The sequence below is a fragment of the Telopea speciosissima genome, chromosome 4 (assembly GCF_018873765.1).
Source record: "Telopea speciosissima isolate NSW1024214 ecotype Mountain lineage chromosome 4, Tspe_v1, whole genome shotgun sequence".
In the NCBI taxonomy this organism is placed as follows: domain Eukaryota; kingdom Viridiplantae; phylum Streptophyta; class Magnoliopsida; order Proteales; family Proteaceae; genus Telopea; species Telopea speciosissima.
This window is the reverse complement of record NC_057919.1, coordinates 52759148-52785208: the sequence shown is the minus strand read 5'-3', so window position 1 is coordinate 52785208 and position 26061 is coordinate 52759148. Positions and strand designations below refer to the sequence as shown.

At 37.9% G+C, this 26061-nt stretch overlaps 1 protein-coding gene and 1 non-coding gene across 2 annotated transcripts in view; one reads left to right on the top strand and one right to left on the bottom strand.

The window, feature by feature from the left end:
* The window catches only part of LOC122657992 (chloroplast envelope quinone oxidoreductase homolog), a 98999-nt gene that overhangs the window by 47796 nt on the left and 25142 nt on the right, over positions 1 to 26061 (bottom strand). The window lies entirely within an intron of this gene.
* On the top strand, positions 23690 to 23772 carry TRNAL-UAA. Its single transcript has one exon. It is a non-coding gene; the product is annotated as a tRNA-Leu (tRNA).

Sequence of the window (26061 nt, the reverse complement as noted above, 5' to 3'; positions counted from 1 at the left end):
ATCAATTCATGCAATTACAAGTTTGATAGAAGGGAGTATTGGTTCAAAGTTCTTATTTTTTTTTTCTTTCTCTTGTTCTTAGCCTCTTATTTCTTCCATTATTTTTATTTTATTCTTACTCTCATCCCCTCTATTCCCTGAATTCTATTAGAATTTTATTTCTTCATTCTTTTTATTTTTATTCTCATTCTCTACCTCTCTAATTCTTCCATGCTTATGGAATTTTAGTTTTTTATTTACTATCATCATCATGCATTATGTTAAGCTCTTAATTTAATTATTTTTGTTTTATTTTTTAGATTTGGTAGGAGCATTCAAGTGTGGTAGAGAAAGCCAATCAAATTCAATCCGATTCAAGCAAAAATCCGTTAGTTTTATTTCTTTGATTTCTAGCTTTTGATTGTGTGGTTGTGTAATTTTAATTCCTCCAATTTCGTCACTCTACATTAGATGTATAGTAGGTTAGATGGATGTGTGTTAGGACATAGATGCTTGTGAGTTAGGATTTGTTAGTTTAATTATCGTTAGTTTAATCCAACACTTTAATTAATTTGGTTCACTTTGCGTTGCTTTTAAGTGAGTAAGATAAAGTGGCATACATCTCTTGTGTTCGACCCGTAGCTACAATTGACCCATACGCTTGCGGTAATTATTTCTTGCAAACACGGGCAGAATGCACTGAGCAGGTCACCTTGTTACGCCCTTAAATGGGCCAAATAGGCCGAGCAGATCACCCCGACTACGCCCTTAAACGAGCAGAATATGCTGAGCAGATCACCTCGGCTACGTCCTTGAATGAGCAAAATACGCTGAGCAGAGCACCTCGGCTACACCCTTGGACAAGCAAAATAAGCTGAGCAGTCCACCTCAGCTACGCCCTTGAATGAGCAGAATACGCCGAGTAGATCACCTTGGCTACCCCTCAAAATGAGCAGAGCACGCCGAGCAGGTCGCCCCGGTTACACCTTTGAAGGGGTAAAATGCATCAAGGGGGCCACCTCGGCTGCACCCTCAAGTTGATCAACTATGCCCTTGAAGCACACAAGGGTAATGCCAACACCAGAAGAAACAGAAATCAACGAAGGGAGAATAAAGTAACAAAGAGGTCCATAAATCAAAAGTCAAGGTTCTGGGCATCAGGCCCTACAAAATGGATTAACCACAAGTTCTAGGCACTCAGCCTTTCAAAAAGCATGTAAATTGCCTCTGCTCGATGAATAAGTCACAAATCACGGCCGAGCATAGGGGGCAGCCCATGTTCCTCGATGCTCTCGGTAGCAAGCCCATCATCAGCCCGCTGATCAACAGCCATGGAGCCAACAGCCGATAGATCGGCCGCCTCGGCATTCTCCTCCTGACCAGTGTCCTCGCTGCGAAACACTGGACAATCACAGAAGGTAAAATTGGGGTGAGACTCCAAAACCCTGTCACACACCACAGTGCCTCCCTGAATGAAGAATCCACCCCCTCCTTGACAACCGCCTGGGCGAATTCCTTAAATTTCTTGAACTCCTCAATGGCTGCAGCGCAGACCGCCTCTTTCTCGTCCGACACCTTCACAGAAAGCTCTCTAAACTGTCCTCTCAAAATCCTTTTTGCGCTTCCTTCCCTCTTTCTCCAAAGAGGCAATCTTCTTCTCCCACTCCTCTTATTCCTTGACGAGCTCGTTCTTCTCTTCGAGCACTTGATGGTACAAGGCGGTTAGATCCTCAAGGCGACAAGTCACCTCAACTGTGTGCAATGCAGCCTACCACAAAAAACAATCAAAAAAAAGAAAGGGGCCAAAATAATTTAACTAAAGAAGAGACAAAGACAAAGGGAATAGCCCGATTGCAGCGAAGAACAAGCGGTTGGCGATCGCTCCATTGGTGAGGCCCTTCATAACCTCGACATCTCGAGGAAGATGACTACCCAGAAGGATCTCTCTAGCAACCCTAGCATCACCCAATGCCATGTCATCATCCTTCACGACCTAGTCGGGTCAGAAAAGCACCTCATTGCGAAAGGTACGGATCCCCTCAGCAGTAGGCGGAGGAAGATTGCCACCCGATCTCGAGCCAGGGTCAGAAAGGGAAAGCACCATGGGAGGACGTGGTGCAGGCCGAGCATACTGGGGGAACCTCCCTCTGCCACTGGTTCCTCGGAGTGAACCCTCTTTCCCCCCTTCCTCGCATTGCAATTAGCCACCGCAACCATGTAATTCTGTGAATCAACGACCACTGCAGAAACCCAAAAAGAAAAAAGGATTAGAACAAAATAAGATGTCAACAAAACGTACAAAGAAAGTCGGCCTAGAAGCTCACCGGGGCTCAACCCAAACCTGACCAACAAAGATTCATTCTCAATATCGAATGATCGAAGGCCCCCCCCCCACCAGATTTGGCCAAAGCAAGTGAAGCTTCATCTTTAGCATCAATAAACCTCCTCTCATTCACCTCGGCACAGACAGTGGCGCCCCACAAGGTACTAAAAGGAAACCTATCCTCGGACTTCACGAAGAAAAACCAATTTTTCCATCCATGGATAGATGATTTAAGCTTATCAAGAATTTTTATCCCATCACGCTGATGGAAGTAATACAAACCATCGACCTCGGGGAGGCTATAGAGAGTGAAACAATAAATAAATAGGCTCATATTTACCCTCCTCTTGTGCTAAGAGAAGAATAGAAGAAAGGCAGTTACCAGACGCCACACATTCGGAGTGAATTGGGCAGGGGCTAACTTGTAGAAGCGAAAAAACAATGTGAAGAAGGCGTGAAGGGCAGGCGGAGACCAGCTTCAAAATAATCCAAGTAAAAGCACATCTCATCCCAGTTCCTAAAATATGCCCTTTCCCATCATGGGCCGCCCTAATGGTGAAAGAACCTGGAATACCATACAAGTCCCTAATCCCGACCAGGCCTGCCTCCTTGACGAAAGAAGGGACATCCCTGGCCGTAACCTCGAGGATGGGGTCCGCAAGGGCCGCAGCCGTAGCACACGACTCAATAAAATTCTCCCCCTCATCCCCCTCAGCCACAGGGAGAATGGGAGACAGCGCAGACACCAAGCTCGACTCGATAGATGAATTTGATCGTGACTGCTCAGGGTTGGAATGGGTACTCGAATCCTCTAAGGGGATCTTGTTGACCAAGGGAGTGAAACTACCAGAAGCCATAAAATAAATAAAGGAAGACGACTTACTGATTACTTGAGATGAGCAAAGTACAGCGCCCAAGCCACCAACGATCACCCAAACAGAGCAAAGTGGAAGGAAAATGTGGAGGGGAGGCTTGAACCCAAGACCTCTTAGAAGGAAGGAGCTTTTTGAGCACCTCAAGCTACCAAGTGAGCAAAGCACCACAATCTTTTTATATCAAGTGAAAAATGGAGGGTCCTCACCAATTTATAGGAAAGAGTGGAAGAAGCCAAAGCTCAGGTCACATCAGTGCATTTCCCAAGGTAAAGTTTGCTTTAAAACTTTCTCAAGTTGGGTTTAGTCAAATTGATTGGAGACCTCAGAAGGCCTCAATTGGATTCCCAAAGTTAGCATGCTTTGGGAAAAGAAAGCTAAGGCTAGCTTTTTGGGTTAAGATGGTGGAACAAGCAAAGGTCACATCAATTAATGAGAGTTGACTTTCACAAGGGCACTCACAAAGCCATCACACCAAGCACCAAAGGCACCCAGTCGCACGTAGCCGCACGTAGCCAGGCACCCTACCGACTAGCCTCGTCGAACAAGCCTGCCCGGCCAAGCGCCCAGCCACGCGCAACCCCGCAGCCAGGCGCCCAACCGAGTAGCCCCACGGCACAGGCCTGCCCAGCCAGGCACCCAGCCGCATGCAAGGCCCGCAACCAGACACCAGGCTGAGCAGCCCCACCGCGTAGGCTTGCCAAGCCAGGCAGCCAGGCACCCAGCAGCTCGCACGGCCCCGCAGCCAGGCACCCAACCGAGCAGCCCCCCTGCGAAGGCTTGCCTAGCCAGGCACCTAGCCATGCGCAAGGCCCGCAGCCAGACACCCGATTGAGCAGCCCTGCCGCATAGGCCTGCCCAGCCAGGCACCCAGCCGCGTGCAAGGCCATGTGGCCAGGCACCCGACCAAGCAGCCCTGCCGTATAGGCCTGCCCAACCAGGCACCTAGCCGTACGCAAGGCCACACAGCCAGGAACCCGACTGAGCAGCCCCACCGTGCAGGCTTGCCCAGTAGCACGCAAGGCCACACAGCCAGACACTTGGCCGAGTAGCCCCACCCCGTAGGCCAGCCTAGCCACATAGCCAGGTACCTGGCCAAGCAGCCCTGTCTCACAGGCCTGCCTAGCCAGGGAGCCAGCTGCGTGCAATGTAGCCAAGCGCCCAATCGAGCAGCCCCTCCTTCATATCATGGTTTTGATGGTAACAAATAAACCAATTGTGCACTAACTCTTGTTCTAGATGCATAAGAAGCCCAAGAGCATGGCAACAAGTGAGGGGGAGCACCTAATTTCAAGAGTCTATATACACAAGCACTTCAATGATTATTGGAAGAAAATATTCAAGCTAAGCTATGAAGTACCCAAGACACGAAGCACCCAAGGCTTGAAGTACTTTTGAAGTGTTGGAATTGTATTAAAGTTGTAAAGATGTATTAAGGTCTAAATTAATGTATCGCACACACACACACACATGCATACATGAAGAAAGACCTTAGGAGGTTAAAAATAACCCAAATCCATGTGCCCATGCCAATTGGAAGTCATCCCATATCAGTCCTTCAAAGGACTTGCAGTATTCCAGCAAAACTGCTGATTCGATATACCGGATCTGAAAATGGCATACGGAATCCCATTAATCCCACAAATATAAGTCACAATGAGCAAACGGAATGCTCTGGATCTGAATCCGGTATACCGGATCAAAAATGTCACTACAGACCTTGATCCAACATACCGAATTCAATTATAACCATTGGGATTTGACCGTTGAGTCAAAGGTTATATTTTAAATAATTTGGTGATCCGGCATACCAGATTAGGAAACGGTATAACAGATTAGCTCTGTCTTTCGAATCCGATCTTAAGATAAATCTCTAATTAATTTGAGCTACCTAGCATATAAATAGGCATCTGTTTAAGCTCAAATTAATACTAATCACCATCATTAAGAGATTTTACTACAAGCTCTAAGTGTCATAGCCTCAAGTGAGCATTCATTGATTTCAAGGATCTAATCATCACAAGCTCACACACTCAAGCTCCTCTACCTCATCTAGCTTCAAGCTCCAAGGGTGGAAGGTAGCATACACTCCTACTAAGGTTGAGGTAAGCCTTACTTAATAGTTTTACTTTGTGTATTAATTGAGTCCTCTTACTCGGAATCAAGATTAGTTGAGTCCTCTTGCTCAGAATCAAGAGTAGTTTGAGTCCTCTTACTCGGAATCAAAATCTGTGTAAGAGTCCTCTTACTCATTCTCAAGATTGTTTTTAATAGAATTCTCTCTAAGGTAAGAGGAGTGGATGTAGGCAAGTTTTGACCGAACCACTATAAAATCTATGTGTTATTGGCGCAATTACTTTTAAGTTTGGTTAATAACTCAATATTTTGCAAAAGATTTATTTTATATTAGCATCACCTATTCACCCCCCCTCTAGGTGATTTTACATTTGGTATTAGAGCGGGAGCTCAAGACCTTGATTAATATCTTAATCTTATTAAGAGTAAAAAATCCACAGGATCCTCTATCAATCGAAAGATTGAAGGATATAACATCACTAGACCACCTTTCTTTGAAGGAGAAGGATTTTTCTATTGAAAAAATTGCTTCAAAAACTTTGTGTGTGCTAATAATATTGATGCTTGGGAGGTCATTGAAAATGGATCAAATGTCATACACAAACCCAAAGAAGAATGGACTATCGTTGAAAAAGCAAAAGTCCAACTTAACTATGTAGCCATTAGCTATATACAATGTGCCTTGAGAGAAAAAGAATATAATAGAATTTGTATGTGTGATTCTGCTAAAAAAATATTTGACAAACTTATTGTTACTTATGAAGGAACTACTGAATTCAAACAGTCTAAAATTGATATGTTAGTGAATGAATATGAATTGTTCAAAAGGAAAAATGATGAAGATATTTATGTTATGTTTACTAAATTCACTAACATTATCAGTAAGTTGAAAGGCTTAGGTAAAGTCTATATAAATGGAGAAAATGTGAGAAAGATCTTGAGATCCCTTTCTAAGGAATAGAGACCCTAATCTATGGCCATCAAGGAGTCAAAGGATATAGAGAAATTAATTCTTGATGAATTATTGGGATCTCTTCAAACTCATGAAATAGAACTCAAGTAAGATGCCAAAGAAGATGAACCAAAAGATTCTAAGAAGAAGATCGAGGCTTTCAAATCATGCTATGAAATAAGTGACGATGAAGACGAACTCTCTGATGATGATATTGCATATCTGTCAAAGAAGTTTTCAAGGTTTCTTAAGAACAAGGTCAAAACCTCATTCAATAAGAGGAGATTCTCTAAAGACAAAAAAGGTAAGAGTATTTTCAAAGAAAATGATGACTCCTCTTCAAAAGATATTGTTTGTTTTGAGTGTAGAAAACCAGGACACTTCAAAGGAGATTGTCCAAAATTGAAAAAATATAAAAAGGCATACAAAGCCGAACACACATTTGATTCCAGTGATGAAGAGAAAGAAGATGAGGAATCTCAAGAAACAAAGCAAACTAATTTAGCTCTCATGGCTCTTGAAGATGAGGAAGACCAAGTTGAGGTAACTTCCACACCTCCGTCTCCTAATAATAACTCAGAATTAGAAGAAGCCTTTGAGGAACTTTATCAAAATAGCATAGAATTGGTAATATCCTCACCAATATCAATGCGACCACCACTTGGTTTATGCAACCAAACACGTCCTAAAAGAGATTGATTCTCTTAAAGACCAAATCATGACCTTATTCTCTCAAGTAAATAATTTGGTTGAAGAAAAAGAAAACTTGTCTAAAGCCTTAGAATCATTTACAAATGGTAAAAAGAATCTAGAAATCTTACTTGGAACCTCATCAAAGGTATCTTTCAATAAGGAAGGATGGGTATGGTTTGGATAACAATTCAAAACAAACCCAAAAGCCAAGTTCAAGTAAGATAGCAAGCAATGAAGCAAAGAAAAACAATTATTGCAACTATTGTAGAAAGAAATGAAACTCTCTTAAGGAATGTTATTCCAAGAAAAAAAGTCCTCAAGTGAAGAAACTCAATCCCAAAAGTAAAACTCAAAGATCATAAACTTCCCAGAATGTTGTATGCAATAACTGCAATAAAAAGGGACATTCAATTTGGGATTGTCATGATACTCGATGGAGAAATTAGTACATGGGATCAAAGAATACAAATCAAGCATATTACAAATCTAGAAGACCTTATTATGATCAATATAGGAGAGATCCTCCAAAGGTGCAGAGACCTAGGAACCCTCCTAAGATGCAAAGACCACATAAGGTAACCCAAAATCAAAGTCCTTGGAACCCCCAATCATACAACAATTGGTATGGCAACTAAAAGGTGAATGGAAATCAAATGGTTTGGAGACCAAGAGAAATGTATGATACTAACCTTGACGAACCCAACATGAAATGGGGACCAAAATTTGATTAAGCATTATTGTTTTGTAGGTGCATAATAGCAACATAGAATGGTACATTGATAGTGGTTGCTCCAAGCACATGACATCCAACCCAAAGCTCTTCTTCGAGCTCAAGAGACAAAAAGGAGGATGAGTATCCTTTGGAGACAGCAGCAAAGGAAGAATCATTGGAAATGGCTCAATCAAATTTGGAGGTATAGTCATCTCTAATGTTAGCTTAGTTGACAACTTAAAGTACAATCTACTTAGTGTAAGTCAATTATGCAACATTGGATATTTTGTTAATTTTGATACCTCTAAATGTGTGGTTAGAGATCATGAAAATCATGTGATTCTTAAAGGATGTAGAAAAAACAATATTTATACCTGTTTATTTAACTTAGATTCTCATTATGCATGCCTTATATCTAAAGTTGATGATGCTATCTTATGGCATAGAAAATTAGGGCATATAAACTCTAAGTTAATTAAATCCCTCTCTATAAAAAATTTGGTGAGAAATCTTCCTAAGTTAAGCTTTGAAAACCATCATGTGTGTGATGCACATCAAAGAAGTAAATTAACAAAAGCTTCTCACAAGGCCATAAACTTAGTTGCTACTTCTAGGCTTTTGGAACTACTCCACCTTGACTTATTTGGACCTATTCAAACCACAAGCCTAGGAGAAAAGAAATATACTTTTGTTATAGTAGATGACTACTCTAGATTCACTTGGATTCTCTTTCTTAAGCATAAAAATGATGCATTTGAGGAATTTATATCTCTTTGTAAGAGAATACAAAATTAGAAAGGTTACTTGATCACCTCTATCAAGTGACCATGGTGGTGATTTGACAATATAAATGAATTTGAAGATTTTTGTAGAAAACAAGGTATAACTCATAATTTTTCAGCTCCTAGAACACCACAATCAAATGGTGTAGTTGAAAGAAAAAATAGAACAATCTAAGAAACCGCAAGGACAATGCTCAATGAGTACTCTTTGCCAAAGTATCTTTAGGTCAAAGCCGTTCATACAGCATGTAATGTTTTGAACTGAGTTTTAATAAGACCTATTCTCTTAAAAACTTCATATGAACTTTTTCATAATAAACTTTCCAAAGTTGACTACTTTAAAGTTTTTTGTTGTGCCTGTTTTATCTTAAACACAAAAGATAACTTAGAAAAATTTGAAGAAAAGGCCGATGATGGTATATTTCTAGGCTACTCCACAAATAGTCGAGCTTATAGAGTATTCAATAAGAGAACTCTAGTTGTGGAAGAGTCTATGAATGTTAGATTTGATGAATCAATGGCCAAAGAAAAATACAAGACTTAGAAGAAGAAGATGAAGATGAAGTACTTGAAATAAGAAATAGAATTAAAAATATTTCTGTAGAAGAATCTAATGAACATCAATTCCCAAAGGAAATAAGAACCATCAAAGATCACCCTCTTGACTTTGTTATTGGAAACTTAGAGAAGGGCATACAAACTAGAAGTAAAATTCAAAATGTTTGTTCAAATGTAGCCTTTATCTCTACCATTGAACCTAAAAGTATAAAAGAAGCCTTATTGGATAGAAATTGGATAATTGATATGCAAGAAGAGCTCAATTAATTTGAAAGAAATCAAGTTTGGGAATTAGTGCCAAAACCCATTAACACCAAGATAATTGGAACAAAATGGGTATTTAGAAACAAGCTTGATGAAGATGGAAACATAACCAGAAACAAGACTAGGTTGGTTGCTCAAGGCTATAACCAACAAGAAGGTATCGATTTTGATGAAACTTATGCTCCTGTAGATAGACTTGAATCCATTCGTATGTTACTTGCATTTGCATGTCATAAAAACTTTAAATTGCATCAAATGGATGTTAAAAGTGTATTCTTGAATGGTTTTATAAATGAAGAAGTACATGTTATTCAACCCCCCAGATTTGAGGATACAAAGTATCCAAACCATGTCTATAAACTTAAGAAAACTTTGTATGGTTTGAAACAAGCTCCAAGAGCTTGGTATGAAAGATTAAGTAAGTTTCTTCTTGACAATGGTTTTTCAATGGGGAAGATTGACACAACTTTATTTGTTAAGCATAAAAGAAATGATCTTATTATTGTATAAATCTATGTAGATGACATAATTTTTGGATCTACTAATGATGCACTCTGTCTTGAATGCAGTCAAACAATGAGAAATGAATTTGAAATGAGTCATATGAGTAAATGGAATTTCTTTTTAGGACTTCAAATAAAACAAAACACATATGGTATCTTCATAAGTCAAACTAAGTATCTTAAAGAACTTTTGAAAAAGTTTGACATTAGTGGACAAAAATCCTCTAGTACTCCTATGAGTACATCTATGAAAATGTCCATGGATGAAGATGGTACACCTACTGACCCTACAAAATAGAGAGGAATGATTGGTAATTTGCTTTACTTATTAGCTAGTAGACCTGACATAATGTTCAGTGTCTATGCTTGTGCTAGGTTTCAAGCCAAACCTATGCAATCCCATTTAAGTGCTATAAAAAGAGTATTTAAATATTTGAAAGGGACTCCAAGCATTGGTCTTTGGTACCTTTAAACCATGACTTTGACCTAATTAGCTTTTTCGATGCCGACTTTGTCGGATGTCATGTTGATCGAAAGAGTACAAGTGGGACTTGTCACTTCCTTGGATCTTGTTTGGTTTCGTGGTTTAGCAAGAAACAAAATTTTGTGGCCTTGTCAACCACTAAGACCGAATATATTGCAGCTCATCGGTGTTGTGCACAAGTGTTATGGATGAGGCAAACTCTCCAGGACTATGGAATAAAGTTTGACACTTCCTCAATCCGTTGTGATAACACGAGTACTATAAATCTTAGCAAAAATCCGATTTTACACTCTAGAGCAAAACACATTGACATTCGCCATCACTTCTTACGTGATACAGCTCAAAGAGGTGAAATCAGACTTGACTTTATAGAGACCGAGAAGCAACTCGTAGATATTTTACAAAACCCCTAAGAGAAGAGAGATTTTGTATATTAAGAAGATAACTAGGGATATGTAACCCCTTTGAATGATTAATTGTATCTTTGTCATTCTTAAAAACTATGAAATATACTGAAAAACTCGATTTGGCATACCGAATCTGGAAATGGTATACCGTTTCATAACTCTCCAACAGTTATAAGCTTCCCGAGAGGAAACGGCGTACGCCGGATTAGATTCGGTATACCGAATTGCTTTTTACTGGCTGTTTTTTGGCCATTTTCTAGTCGTTGGAGACACAGCTGGGCCTATATAAAGCTCACTATTTGCTCATTTTTTTTACATTATTTCACTCACACATCTCTCCCCTTGTGCTAAACACTCCTAATCACTCACTTTCACTTATTGTCTCAAATCTCTTACTCTATCCCTCAAATATGAGTAAAAAAGATAACCAACTGATGACCCAAGAGGCTCCACCTTCAAAAAGATGTCGATTTATACCAATTCGTGGTGGCTCTTCGATAGCGGGAGCTAGTGCAAATCCACCAAGTACTCTTTCCTAACCCCGAATGCCGTGAAACTTGGCCTCTCTTCTATGATAGAAAAATTGAAGAAGGAAGAGATCTTGATGTATTCACTTTTCACAGTTTGCATCTTGAAGAAAAATTCAAGGACATTGGCTGGGATTCTTTTCTTCACCTCTCAAAACCTTGCTTCCCAAATCTTATCAAATACTTCTACAACAACCTCCATTTTAGCGGGTCAGAACGGGATTTCAAGATTAGTACCTTTGTCAGCGGCATCCAAATAGACATCTCCATTAATGACCTTGCTAGTTTCTTCAAAATCTTTAGTGAAGGACCTTGCCTCTTTTGGACTCCCAAGAGTTCCTCCTTCTAAGATCTGATCAATCATGAGGAAGTGTACTCCACCATTCTTGAAGAATATTATGGAGATGAGGAATCCGTTCTTATTGCTCGCCTCAAGCTCATCCCTCATGTCATTTCGTACATCATCCAACATAACTTCATCCCAAGTGGAGGAGATTGGAGTAAGTGCTGGACCCCTTAAGCCTATCTTACCTATTTTGTCAATACCACCACTCCAATGTGCCTTTCCTATTTCATCATGCGGTACATGGAGACAATTGCATATCCAAGGAGGACCACAAATCTTCCTTATGGTCGTCATCTCACCCGCATCTTCAAGGACTTCGACATTGACCTTGATCGAGAGATGGAATCTACTACTTCCTTCCTTCCTATCACTCAAAATTCTTTCCACACAATAAACATTCTAGACTTTGATAAAGAATATGAGGAAGGTGACTCGGGTAATGAAGAAGAACGGCAACCAAGGAAACAACCCCGTCAACAACATTGGGCACCCGAAGTTTTTCAAAATTGGGTTTCCAACTCGGAAGAATACATGGAAGAAACCAATACAAGGGTAATTGACCTTGAAATGGGACAACAACAACTCCAACAAGATGTGGTTTCATTACGTCAAGAAGTCAAAACAAGTTTTGATTCAATGAACTCTAGATAAGATAGGATCCTCACCGTGGTCCAAACCTTATCTCTCAATCTTGGGTTTCTATCTCTTGACACTCTGGGAGTCACTCCCCAAGCCGCTCCACCTCAAGGCTTTCGACCATCCTTTCGGGCACCCTACCCCAGAGAATCTAGTTCTATTCCCTCTATTCCACCTTTTCCCGGGATGTCTTCTCAAGATCCACTCAATCCCAAAAATCCCTAATTTTTTCAGTTTTTAACACTTTTTGATAATGTCAAAGAGGGAGAAAAAGGGGAAAATGGATGTAATCTTGAAACTTTTTACTTATTGTACTTATTTATTTGCAATCTCTATATTCAATTTCAATTATGATATGCATTATGGATTTATTATTGTGCACGATTATTTTATTTTTATTTCTTTGGTAAATTATTTATCATCATCAAAAAGAGGGAGATTGTTGAGGAAAGGACCTCACACACTCCTTCATATCATGGTTTTGATGATAACAAATAAACCAATTGTGTATTAACTCTTGTTCTAGATGCATAAGAAGCCCTTTACAAGAGCATAGCAACAAGTGAGGGGGAGCACCTAATTTCAAGAGTCTATATACACAAGCACTTCAATGATTCATGGAAGAAAATATTCAAGCTAAGCTATGAAGTACCCAAGACATGAAGCACCCAAGACTTGAAGTACTTTTGAAATGTTGGAATTGTATTAAAGTTGTAAAGATGTATTAAGGTCTAAATTAATGTATCGCACACACACACACATGCATACATGAAGAAAGACCTTAGGAGGCTAAAAATAACCCAAATCTATGTGCCCATGCCAATTGGAAGTCATCCCATATCAGTCCTTCAAAGGACTTGCAGTATTCCAACAAAACTGCTGATTCGGTATATCGGATCTGAAAATGGCATACCGAATCCCATTAATCCCACAGATATAAGTCACAAAGAGCAAACGAAATGCTCTTGATCTAAATCCGGCATACCAGATCAAAAATATCACTACAAACCTTGATCCAGCATACCGAATTCAATTATAACCGTTGAGATTTGAACATTGAGTCAAAGGCCATATTTTAAGTAATTTGGTGATCCTGCATACTGGATTGGAAAACGGTATACCGGATTAGCTCTGTCTTTTGAATCCGATCTTAAGACAGATCTCTAATTAATTTGAGCTACCTAGCCTATAAATAGGCACCTATTTAAGCTCAAATTAATACTAATCACCATCATTAAGAGACTTTACTACAAGCTCTAAGTGCCATAGCCTCAATTGAGCATTCATTGATTTCAAGCATCTAATCATCACAAGCTCACACACTCAAGCTCCTCTACCTCATCTAGCTTCAGCCTTCAAGGGTGGAAGATAGCATACACTCCTACTAAGGTTGAGGTAACCCTTTACTTAGTAGTTTTATTTTATGTATTAATTGAGTCCTCTTGCTCGGAATCAAGATTAGTTGAGTCCTCTTGCTCAGAATCAAGAGTTGTTTGAGTCTTCTTGCTCGGAATTAGGATTTGTGTAAAAGTCCTCTTGCTCCTTCTTAAGATTGTTTTTAGTGGAATTCTCTCTAAGGTGAGAGGAGTGGATGTAAGCAAGCTTTGGTTGAACCACTATAAAATCTGTGTTATTGGCGCAATTATTTGAAGTTTTGTTAATAACTCATTATTCCGCAAAAGATTTTATTTTATATTAGCATCACCTATTCACCCCCCCTCTAGGTGATTTTACAGTTGGTTCACACAAAAGAACTTGAATGGTTTGAGCTTGTGTGATTCTATATGGATAAATGTTGAATGGTTGTGGACCAAGTCAATTCTGGGTCAATTTCTTGGTTAGTCCAACTCAAGTGTGAGTAATTCAGTTGTAGCCAAGTTATTTTGGACCTTTGATATAGACCATGATTGAATAAATAAAAATATAGAGATAATGATCTAGAAACTTTTAGAGATTGATTTGGCTAGGTTGCATGTTATTTCAGTGGCTCAAGAATAATAGGTTGATTTTGGTTCAGCTTAGTGACTCAATATTTTAACCAAGAACCAAATAGATCATTTTGGATATTATTCATATCGGTCAATAGATTTAGTCTGATCAAAGTTAAATTTTAGAATTCTAATTTAGTAAATAGGCTAAGATTATGGACATAATGTCTTGTCCCAGTAAGCTTATTGGTAATAGTTTCCACCAGCAAGTTATATAGGCATGTGCCAAGTTAACTTAACAAGTTTCATCAGGTTTTGATATTATTTTGCTAGCAAAAGAGATGGAGTGTTGGTCAGCCATAAAGAGCATTGGATGAGGAAACTTTTAAGAAGAAAAAGAAGAGATAAGAGAGAGTTGCGTACAACATTTCACCCATAGGCGGAAGGACAGTCAGAGAGGGTGAATCAGATTTTTAAGAAACACCTATATCGATTTTGGATCGTAAGGAGAAAGTCCTACGAAATCGTACCATTTCAACTGTGACGATTCTCTAGAAGAATCATGATATTCAAGAGGTTTTGTTGTTAGAAAGAAGATGAAATGCGATCTAAGTATCCGCAACTGTTTAGAGATCTTGATATAGAAATTTCGAGGATGAAATTTCTTTAAGGAGGTGGATTGTAATATCCATTTATTAATCATAATTTTAAATTTATAACAAAATTTACAAGAGGTGGAAAATTGTAATATTTTGAATTGAATTTATTCTTAAGTAGTGTACCCAGTGTAACACTCTTAATTGAATTTATTCTTACTGTAGAATTAGGGTTTTGTTTAAAAATAATATGGATAATTTGATTTGGAAACTAATGCATAACTAGTAATGCAGTCCAGTGGTTTGAACTGGACTTAATTAGTGAGAGATTAGATGTTTAAGACCTCATTTCTGCATTAAGTATATTTTATTTAAGATTTAATAATTTTGAATCCTAGTCATCGGTGGGCCCCACTTGTAAACTACCAAATAGAGGCTTTTTTTTTTTTATTATTTTTTTTTTTTGGATTAAAAGCTTGTATAATAGGGGGAATTAGGGGATGGGGATAGGCCCCAAGGTGGTTTGAACTCATGACCTCTTATTTGAGGAGTTGGTCTTTTGCCAACTGAGCTGACCCTTGGGGTTCAAATAGAGGATTTTCACTCTCCACGTTTGAGAAGCCAAGAAGGGAACTTGAAAGAAAAATAAATAATAAAAAAAAGAAAGAAAGTAAGTAAGAAACAGAGATTGAATTAAGTAGGAATCTACGAGAGATTTAATTAAATTAGGAATTTAGGTAAAAGTAAACTACCAAATCTAAAGTTTTAAATTTAAAATCTTAATTCAAGATTCCTTTTAAAATATTTTCATTGGAGAGAAAGTAAAGAGATCTGGTTAGAGACTAAATCAGATTCTTCCCACCTCCTCTCTTGTTAGGAATAAATTCTCATAATCAAATCCCAAACCCTATTCCCTTTATCAAAAACTTGAGAGAGAGAGAGAGAGAGAGAGAGAGAGAGAAATTCGTGGCCTATCGAGCGGAAGAAAAGAAAAAGAAGAGAAGAAGGAAGGAAGGAAGGAGAAGAGGGGCATTCGAACTGTACAGAATCAATCACTTGAAGGTCAATTTTGACTCTTTTAAGAGTGGAATTGAGAAAATATTATTTCACGATAAAACATAACCTCATCTCTTATCTTCATAACCAAACTTGAATCACTCTAATCGGATATCTGAACAGAGAGATATCTCTACTTTACTGAAGGTAGGTCTTTCTATCAAAAATCTGTGTTTCCCAAATCCGAGTTTAAGCAATACCTTGAAGTTGATTTCATCATTACCTTACTCATAGAACTCCATTAAAGTGATTCTAAACTAGGAAGAGGTAGATCAACACCATTGAAGGATTGATTTGAGGTCACCTATAGAAACCCTAGTCGCTTCACACAAGGTGAGTAGATCTTCAACCATTATACTTGATATTTTTCCTACATATAAAATTTGTTTTGAAACATTGTTTTAAATCTGAAATTTAATTTTAGATTGAGATTTATCATGCCAAAAATAAATTTTATTCATGTTTTTTACTCAATTAAATTGTTCACACATGATTGCTTGTAAGGAATGGTGATTTTCTTATGATTTAATTCACATATATGTGTGCAGAAATTTTAATAATGTTATGTTATAGATTAATGAATCCAATGTTTATTTGTTGATAGTATGAGGAAGGTCTATGAATGATTCTTCATGATTATAACCTAATGCATGATGTTTATGAATGATGCATAAAAATCTAATTTTGTTTAGGGTTTACCCTTTAATTTTCATTGATGTTATTGTTGGATAAGTGATTGCGAAGATTTTGCCCAATCCTCTCTATTGTTGTTTTTCACTTTATGCATTGATATGTTGATGAAAGTTACTGTTTTCACACTTTATTTTCAGTCTTTTCAATAGCATGTGTTAGGGTGAAATTGGGGAGTCATGATCCCTAAGTTCCAAACTTGGATGTATAGCTTTAAATTATAAGCAAACCCTTGATTGTTATTTTGTTGTTTACCTACCGACATTGGTGAATATGTTGGGATAAAGATGATGCCTTCGGATTATGGTTCTTATTAATTTGAGCTTGTCTTTACTGAAACTTAAAGAGTGTTGGCTATATTTTATGTTGATCAATTAGCCATCGGAACGGTATGACTGGAAAAACCTTTAGGGGTCATTACTCTATCTGGATGGTAAGATTGGTAGCTAGCATCCCTTTATTTTCTGTATGTGAGAGGGGACAATGGTGTTGTGGTTGATCATAACTGGAGTTTATACGTCGCTATCATGAGGGCCTTGACCAATGTGTGGTAACTAATTCACACTAGTCTATCAGGGAGTGGTGTGTTTGTTATTTTATGTTTTTTGATATATCTTTTGTTGATTGTTGCCATATATACTTTTTATTATGGTAGTGGTGATAAGCAAATATAGTTGCGATCATTTTGTTTTTTTTTTCTGTTTAAAATCTATATATACATATTATTGTATGTTTTTACATTTTTGTATTACTTATGCATATTTTCACACCTGTGTAGTTGTTGTGGATTTACTTGCTAAGTTTTTTTCGAAACTTACCCTCACCCATTTTCAGATGAACAACTTTATGAATGCGAACCTGAATGTGAGGATGTCCTAGAGGAGGAGGTCCAAGAAGACGAAACATTTGGATTAGAAGAAGACAACTACTATTAGAAACTTTACACTTTCTTTCAATTTTTGAAGAACTTATAATTTGTTTGAGTATAATTTAATTTTGAAGATTTTAACCTTTATTTCAGAATTTTAAGTTTAATTTGGAAGTTGTAATAACTTAGTTTAACTACCCTACTTTAGTTGAAGTCTTAATCTATATATTTTAGTCATGTGTTTGTGTTTTGGTTCTATTCCAGTTCATATCTCCTTGACATAAACGATCTTGTGGACCGTCAATGTCCCTAAACCGTTAGGGTGGTTTTGTAGGCGTTACAGCAAGTAATCCTGTTTACCATGAGCGGACTAAATATATTGTGGTGGACTGTCACTTTGTTCGGGATGCCGTCTTGAAAAAGCTAGTTGAGACCCCGTTTGTTTCATCTTCAAATCAGCTAGCTGATGTCTTCACCAAGTCATTGTGTGTCCCTAATTTTTGCACATGTTGTAACAAGCTAAGCATGGGAGATCTATATGCTCCAGCTTGAGGGAGAGTGTTGAGAATTAGAGGTAGTTTAGTCATTGTTATTTTGGGTTTTGGGATTCTATGTTATTTACTTTCTTTTCTATCTTTATTTGTTAAGTTGTAATTGGTAAGGGCTTAAGGGTAATTTCATAATAAACCCCTAACCAACTTACCTTACTTCTTTCCTTTATTATTAATAGAACCCAGGTCATGTGATAGAACATACAAGCTCTATCGCAAGCTGCCGTCATCTCTCTCTTGATAGTGTGCCTCTTCTCTTCTTCTTCTCCACTCTTCGACTGATTAGTTAGTGTCTGATTTGAAACACTTACTTTGTCATGCGAAACAATTAAAATAGTCATAATCCAATTTAACCAATCAATTAGTTACAAGCTCACAACACATTATTCTAAGATAAAGGTCTGAGATCAAATTTTTCTGGCCATGGTGAAATATCTTACACAATGTGATCATAAATCCATCATGAACTAGCTTTGTGCTATGAATTCCGACTTCCTGGTGGGTAGGATCTGGATTGGTTCTCCATTAGTTGGATACATGTTTAATTTCAAGATTGATATCAACTTGATTAGCATCTAAATGTTGGGGCCACAAACCCATACTCTTAAATCAATGTCACATGATAGTTTTGGTCCTATTTCCATAGTCCACGACCAGTTAGCCTCCAAAATTGAGTCCATAAACAAGACCTATCCTATATAGTTTAGGTAGATTAGGATTTTATTTTCTAAAAAGAGCCATTTGTTTTCCGTACAAACAGTCATGTTCTTCTCTTGCTAAGTTTTCTCTTCATATTTTATTGTTTTAGAAATGCTCTTTTAGTGTTTTCTACACGCTAAAATAACCAATTGATTGGTAATGACAGACCGATTGAACAATGGAGATCGATCAACAATTTGAAATCCCCATAAAGAGAGTTAGTGGGGCCAGGACAGTTGTAACCGCAAGGTACCCAGCAGCTAACACTACAATGATAGCGGTTAACAAGGGATACATGGGGATAAGCAGTTCCTGAACTCCCAAAGATGGTGGTTGAATCTAACAAGTGGGGACTTGCCTATGGTTTTGGGATTGGAGTCCTTGCCTTTACGTTGTCAAGAGTTAAAGCAGGAGGGAGTCTTCTTGATTTTTATAGAAATTATTCGGACCGAAGGTAATGTAAGATTTTGAATGATTTATTGATTGGTCACTAGCTAGGAAATAGGTATTATCAAAGCACTTCTTTAGGTCACAGATTTCCTACAAATTTACCTTAGTAAAGAAAAGGCAATTATTGGCAAAAAGAAGGTGAGAAATAGGGTATGTTCCATTTTGAACCTTAATGCCTTAGATTCTTCCAACCAATTCAACATGTTTGAGGAAATCACTCAGCGCTTGAGCACAAAGGATAAAGATGGATGGAGAGAAGGGGTCACCCTGCCTAATTCTACGTGACAGAATGATTTTCCTCTTGTAGCACCAATAATAAGCACTTGATAAGTGGCTGAGTTGATATACTTAGTGACCATGGACACCCATTTCTTTGAGAAGCCGAGTGTAGAGAGCACATGTTCAATGAAAACCCAATCCCCTACATTCATAGTTATCAAGGCATCGTCTAGGCAACTACTAGGCTCTAAGGCCCTTTAGAATGAGTAAGGAGTAAGACCAACACTCGCCTAGATTTTTACAACTTGGCCCTTGCCTTGGTCACCAATGCCTCACCTAGGTATTGTCTTGGTCGTGTAGGCCTTTCCTAGGCATCGTCTTTAACGCCTTGGCCTGGATTTAAACTAGGCAGGTGCCATTTTGGGCTTTTTGCGTGTGTTGGGGGGGGGGGGGGTTATCATATATTTAAGGGTGTTAAATTGGAAAGAAAGAAAAACTAATTAAGGGTTAAAATTTAAAAAAAAAAAAAAGTAAATGATTTTAACTAAGCCCTAAAATCATTTATTGGGAGAACTATGTCAGGAAACTCACTAGCTAGGGATGGGGTAAAGGATGGGATATGTATATAGGGCCATATCCAATTATATGAAAAGACTCAACAGCTTGAAACTTAGACGGTCGTTTCTACAAATCCAATCTTTTCTAGGCACCGTGATGGAAGTGTTGAAATCAGATTCCAAAAACCACCACAGCTACCAGATCTCAAGACAACAATCCTGTTACGAGCAAGATAATCTGAAAAATAAAATAAAATAAGAGAGAAATAGTAAAGATAGAAAGAGAGGAAGAGAGAGATAAATTTGAGATAGAGTTTTGCTTTACAGACGAAGCAATGGCGTCCTGGTGCAATTGGGAGGTCGCCAATCCTCTCTCAAGATAAACTCAAGAATTAATTAATATTTTTCTCATTCCTTTCTACTTCTTCATACATCAATAAATACACGGCTAATATTAACTATCCACTTCCCCACTCCTACAATTTCTCTCAACTCTTAAAATATCTCTCTAAACTTATCCCATTTTTAATAACTACATATAATAAATAACCACCATCCCGTAGATACATATAATTAATAATAAATTTATAATAACCAACTATAATCACAAAGAACTACACCTTAATAAAAATCGACACATAACATCTCATGACAACAATCCCCATTTTAACCGAATTTGAGAGACTATAGAATGTTTGCATTTGAGCATATAGCCATGATGGCCATCCTATTTATGAATTTGAGTCTCCCACAAGCCACAACCATAAATGGTTTGATGTTTGTGATTGTCCTGTTTGTTCATTCTCATCCGATGATGAAATTATGTGGAAAAAGCCTCAGAAGAAGAAAGGTCGATCCTCCACTGAGAGAGAATTATGGCAGCGATATAGGGCAGGTAATCCTACAATTAGCCCTTTAGGTGAAGACAGGAAAATATCAATTTTTGGTATAGTAAGGTGGCCGCCGGCTACCTCCAAAGCCTCCTACTTGCAAATCTCCCCCAAAGCCTTCACCATCACCAGAGTCTCCAGCTCCAACTATTCCCTATGCAACATTGACTCCTGAAGCTTCATGAACTGTTTGGGAATATGCATATGAATCATAATAGATCGGGCTACCTCCAATAGATGTCTATTCTTCGGCCACCCGCATTTTGTTATGGAGTGTATGAACTACTAGCCTGATGAATTACACCATGAGAAAAGAAAAAATCAGAGATCTTAGTTTGAGTGTATTCAAGGACATTATCAGAACGAAATGTCTTCATAGAAACATCAAACTGAGTTTTTATTTCTGGATTAAAGTTTTGAAACATTGTAAGAAATTGAAATCGATCTTTTAACAAATAAACCCTTGTTAAACGGGAGTAATCATCTACAACACTGACAAAATAAGAAAATCCTATTCTATTACGAACTCAACAAGGTCCCCAAATGTCGGAATGGACTAAAGAAAACAAAGGAGAACTTATAGGTGCACAACGAACAGGGAAAGATGCAAGGAGATAGTGCGGCTTTCTTTGTTATCATGGCAGAGTAAGTTGTCCATAGTGTCCGCCAATAGAGACGACTTTTAGTGAAGATCCGCTCATGCTACATGAGGGGCGGCAAAAGGTGGTTTTGCTCGTGAGCTACCGGGAATAAAGGAAAGCAAACTAAGCTGCTTAAATGCGCTAGGCTAGTGCGTTGAGCCTTCTCATTCAGCTATACCTGCGGTCGTGCCGAAAGCAAGCGCGCATCACAGTGATTTCACATAGCTTAAAAATCTGATTGACAATACCACTCATGAATTTCAAAATATTGGACCCCATATTTCCATTGCATCAAAAAAAGGCTTGACCGTTCCAGCCTTCCAGGCCAGTTGAAAGCGAAAAGTGCTTTGTCCCCCATGAGTAAGTAATAGTAACGCATTTTCTTTGCTTCCTTTCCTTATCAATGGGGTAGATCATTCACTTTCTCCTATCCTCACGGGCCTCTAATTAATTAGTTTTGGAATCGGTCAGTCAGAGCCGGTGAGGGCCAATAACTGGCTATTGCTTATCCAATTGATAGATGTTCATTGATGGATACTTTACCCGAATATAGAGTGGAAGGCTCTTCCGAGACCTTGTTGATCCTAAATAAAAATAAGAATTTGCATGACGTAGATTACCTCAACCAATGCAATCCCACTAATGACTATCTCTCCCAAGGCATTGAAATCGGTCAACGTGTGCTACGATCTTCAAAGTAGTCAACCACTCATCAAAAACCCTTCACCAAAAAATAGGGTCTCACAACTCTAGAATATCTCTCCCACACACTCTGAAGCATCTTCAGAGGCAAATCAGCAACTTGCACACATTCTCATGTGCACGTGGATCGAGAAAAAAATCCATTGAAGATGTTTTTTATGAAAACTGAGCCCTCTATGAGTAGTTAAATAAATGAGATATCCCAATTTCTATGAAACCCTGCGATCTAACGGTAAAACTATAATTTTAAGGGTATTTCATGACATTTCAAAGTGTCACAGGCATCGAGACATTTTGAAGTGTCACGAGGTCATCTGGGATCAATTTGTTCCATTCGATCTTGTTCTAACACAGGGTGAAATCTGGATTGTTAGATCCCACTAATTCCATCAAGATGCTTGCGGGGTTAATGGGAGCCAATGAGATAGAATCTGAGTATGGAGTGTGGTTATTCCTGCTTTAAGGGCTTATTTTGTATGATTTCTATTTCAATTTCGATTGATTTAAAAAAAAAATTGGTCAACAAATTGATTTTTGGAGAAAATTTTAAAATTATGTTGGTTGCATCAATCTGAAATATTTAAAGAATAAGAAATCCATTTCATAGTTCAGTTTTGGAGAATAGATTCTCTAACGGCAGCCAATAAGAAATCCATTTGACTGGGCAGTACTGGAGAGGATGGTAGTGGTGGCGGTGGTGGCAAGGAGGTGGTGGTGCAGTGGTAGTGGTGGTGGTGGTAGCAGTGCGAGGTGGTGGTGGTGTTGGTGCAACCATTAGGAGAAGAAGGGCGGTGTACTAATTTTTACCTAAAATTAGTACTTTACCCATCATATAAACCATGTGCATATTAAAGAGCATGATAGAAATAAAATGAAATAGAATTTCTGAAAAAGGTGAAAAAATCAAACCAAACAAATTTTCGAATAGAAATCACCCCATGAAATCAAAATAAAAATCATACCAAATCAAGCCTAAATTGCCTAAAAAACCAATCACGGTTTTGCCTGTTTTCATTTGAAAAAAAAGTCTTTTTTAAGAAATTCTTTATTGATGATGAAAGGTTTTTCTAACTGTATAATATTTAGTTGAAAGTTCATGTTGAAGTATATGGATCCTATAAATTCTATCTTGTCTTGATTTAGACGAGTACTACTGGTTTCAGGAATTTCGACCCTATGGCATGGATGCTGAACTTGTGATTTTGATAGTCCAATTCCTCTGAGGATAAAATCATCATTCTTCTTTTCATGCTCTATTTGTGGAATAGAGGAACATGAAGCCCTTAATGATGAAGGGCGAGAAGTATGTATTCTTGTTCTTTTGGAAGATGAAAATTGTGTTTCTTCTTTGCCGTAGAGTATTATACTATTTTCTCTGAATGTAAGTTCTAAGTTTCTGGGAGAGTAATATTTTTTCAGAATTAATTTGAAAGTAATATATCATATGTTATTATCAAAATGTGTCATTGTCATGCACATATTTCGATTACACAAGTAAAATGACAATATTTATCCTCATTGGAAAAAATTATGTGTAATACTAAAAAGGGGAAAAAATAAGATACAAATTATGTGACATCTTTATGGATTTTAATAAAATAATCCTAAATATATTTATTTATTTATTTATTTTTGGATTGAAAAACCACCAAAACTTGAAAGTTGGACCCAAGAGATGACAGAAGTATATTTATTATTAACAAATTACATATATAACAGCCCATTCAAGCTGGTTTGCCCGAGAGGTTAAGGGGGAAGACTTAAGATCTTCTGCACATAAGTGCGCATGGGTTCGAACCCCATAGCCAGCAAACTGCTCTTTTCCTGAACTTCCACTCCTTTGTTTTTATAGTTTAATATTTGAGTATAAATTTGAGAACATGGTTCGTGATCTCGGTATCGGCTGGATCGGATCGGGACCGCCCAAACTCAGGCAAATATGACACTTTTGTCCCCGTTTTCTTATAAAAAAAACTAATGTATTTACATTTTAACCCTTGTTCGTACAGCTGGATTGGATCGGTATAAACTTGAGAACATGGTTCGTGATCTCGACATTGGCTGGATCGGATCCGGATCGCCCAAACTCAGGCAAATATGACACTTTTGTCCTTATTTTCTTATAAAAAAAAATGTTTATTTTTACCAATCCGATCCAACCAAAATCGGCCGATCCGATCTGTTCGGATACTTCAAACCATGCGAAGGTAATGGAGCAACGACCCACTGTGATGTGCTACTTTTAAGTATAAATAGAATTTTACATGGGACAAAAAAGAGGCGAAAACAAAGAATCAAGGTAGCAGCAATGGATTAATAATTGAGAATACAAGAGTAAAGATCAAATAAAATTTAAGCTATACTGTCGCAAAATAAAAGGGTTATTTCTAAATGCCCCTTGAAAATGACCGAACTTACAGTTGCCTCCTTGAACTTTCACTAATTTTTCGTGTACCTCTGTTTTCTGAATTAAGTACCAATATACTCCCTCCCGTTAGACAGAGAAGGTATGCTACAATGGATCCCAGTTTTTTAACATTGATGGATCATTCTGCTCCTTCATAGGATAAAATGACCAAAATGACCTTACCCAAAAAGAAAAAAAAACCTGCAATTCATCTTCCCCAAATCGTTTAGGGTTTGGGGGAAGATGAGTTTTTGAATCAGAAATCAAGAATATGAGAAGGTATCCCACCAGAGAAACTATTATAACTTGCAGACAGTTTCTCCAACCGGGAAAGATTGCCCAATTCTGATACTCCTCCCCATGACCATGAGATATTTCATGGCGGCTTCTAAGCTTCACGCGCTATGGAACCACCCCGCCGGACCTAAAACCAGTTCGTCTACTTTCAGCCATTGCTCTTTATGTTTATTTCTCTCTTAATCCGTTCATCTTTTCTCTGCGTTCATTAGCAATTTTATTTTTTTCGCTTTCATTTTTGTTTTTGTTTTGTAAACCCGCCCTTAACGACTTAAATGGTTGCTGCATCTTTTTAAGTTCATTTTTTGGTTTTTTTCCATTGCGAGATTGGTCTTCTATGGTCGTAAACTTATTTATCGAGGAATTTTCGATGGCTTCTTCTTGATTGATCGGTAGACTGAAGACTAGAGATGATAATCGAAATATTTTATTTCATTAATAAAATGTCAGGTGGTTTAAGTTTTCGGAATTGGGTACATGAAATTTTATCAAAATAATAAACATATAATTTCGCTCGGCAAGTACAAATTAATGTGTTAAAGGTTCTCTTAATTGATTGTGTGTTTGGAATAAGGTTTAGTGAATTGAGTTCAGGAAGGAGAAATAGACTCTGTTGTGTGTGTTTGTGTGAGAACGGTAATAGTTAGAGACCTTCTCTCTAGCTGGAGCTGGGAAGATTGAAGTCTTCTTATAGCCCTTGGCTCATGGTGGGATACCTTCTCATATTCTTGATTTCTGATTCAAAAACTCATCTTCCCCAAACCCTAAACGATTTGGGGAAGATGAGTTGCAGTTTTTATTTTTTTCCAGGTAAGTTTATTTTAGTCATTTTATCCTATCAAGGGGCAGAATGGTCCATTGATGTTCAAAAATTAGGATTCATTATAACATAACGTCTCTGTCTAATGGGAGGGACTATAGTGGTACTTAGTTTGGAAAGCAAGAGTGCACGTGGAATTAGTGAAAGTTCAGGGGGGGCAACTATAAGTTTGACCATTTTTAAGGAGGACATTTGGAAATAACCCTAAAAAAAATGGAAGCTACATAGTTGAGTTGGACTTAAATTTGACATACAACCAAACCAACGGGAAACCCTACCTTTCAATGATTGAATTGAACATCATCCTCCACGTGGTTCAAAATAGGCAGGCCATTGTACCGGACTTGATACAACATTACGCTACCTACCAACAACTCCCTAGCTCAATTGGTGAGCTGTGGTGCGCTTCATGCCCATGTTCACCAGGAGGTCTCGAGTTCGAGTCTCCAGGCTGGTACCTTATCCCCTCCCTAGTTCGATCCCCTCCCCCTTATACAAAATATATATATATATATATATATATATAAAGCTCCCAATTCCAAAAAAACATTACGCTACCTTCTATCCTCTAATTTT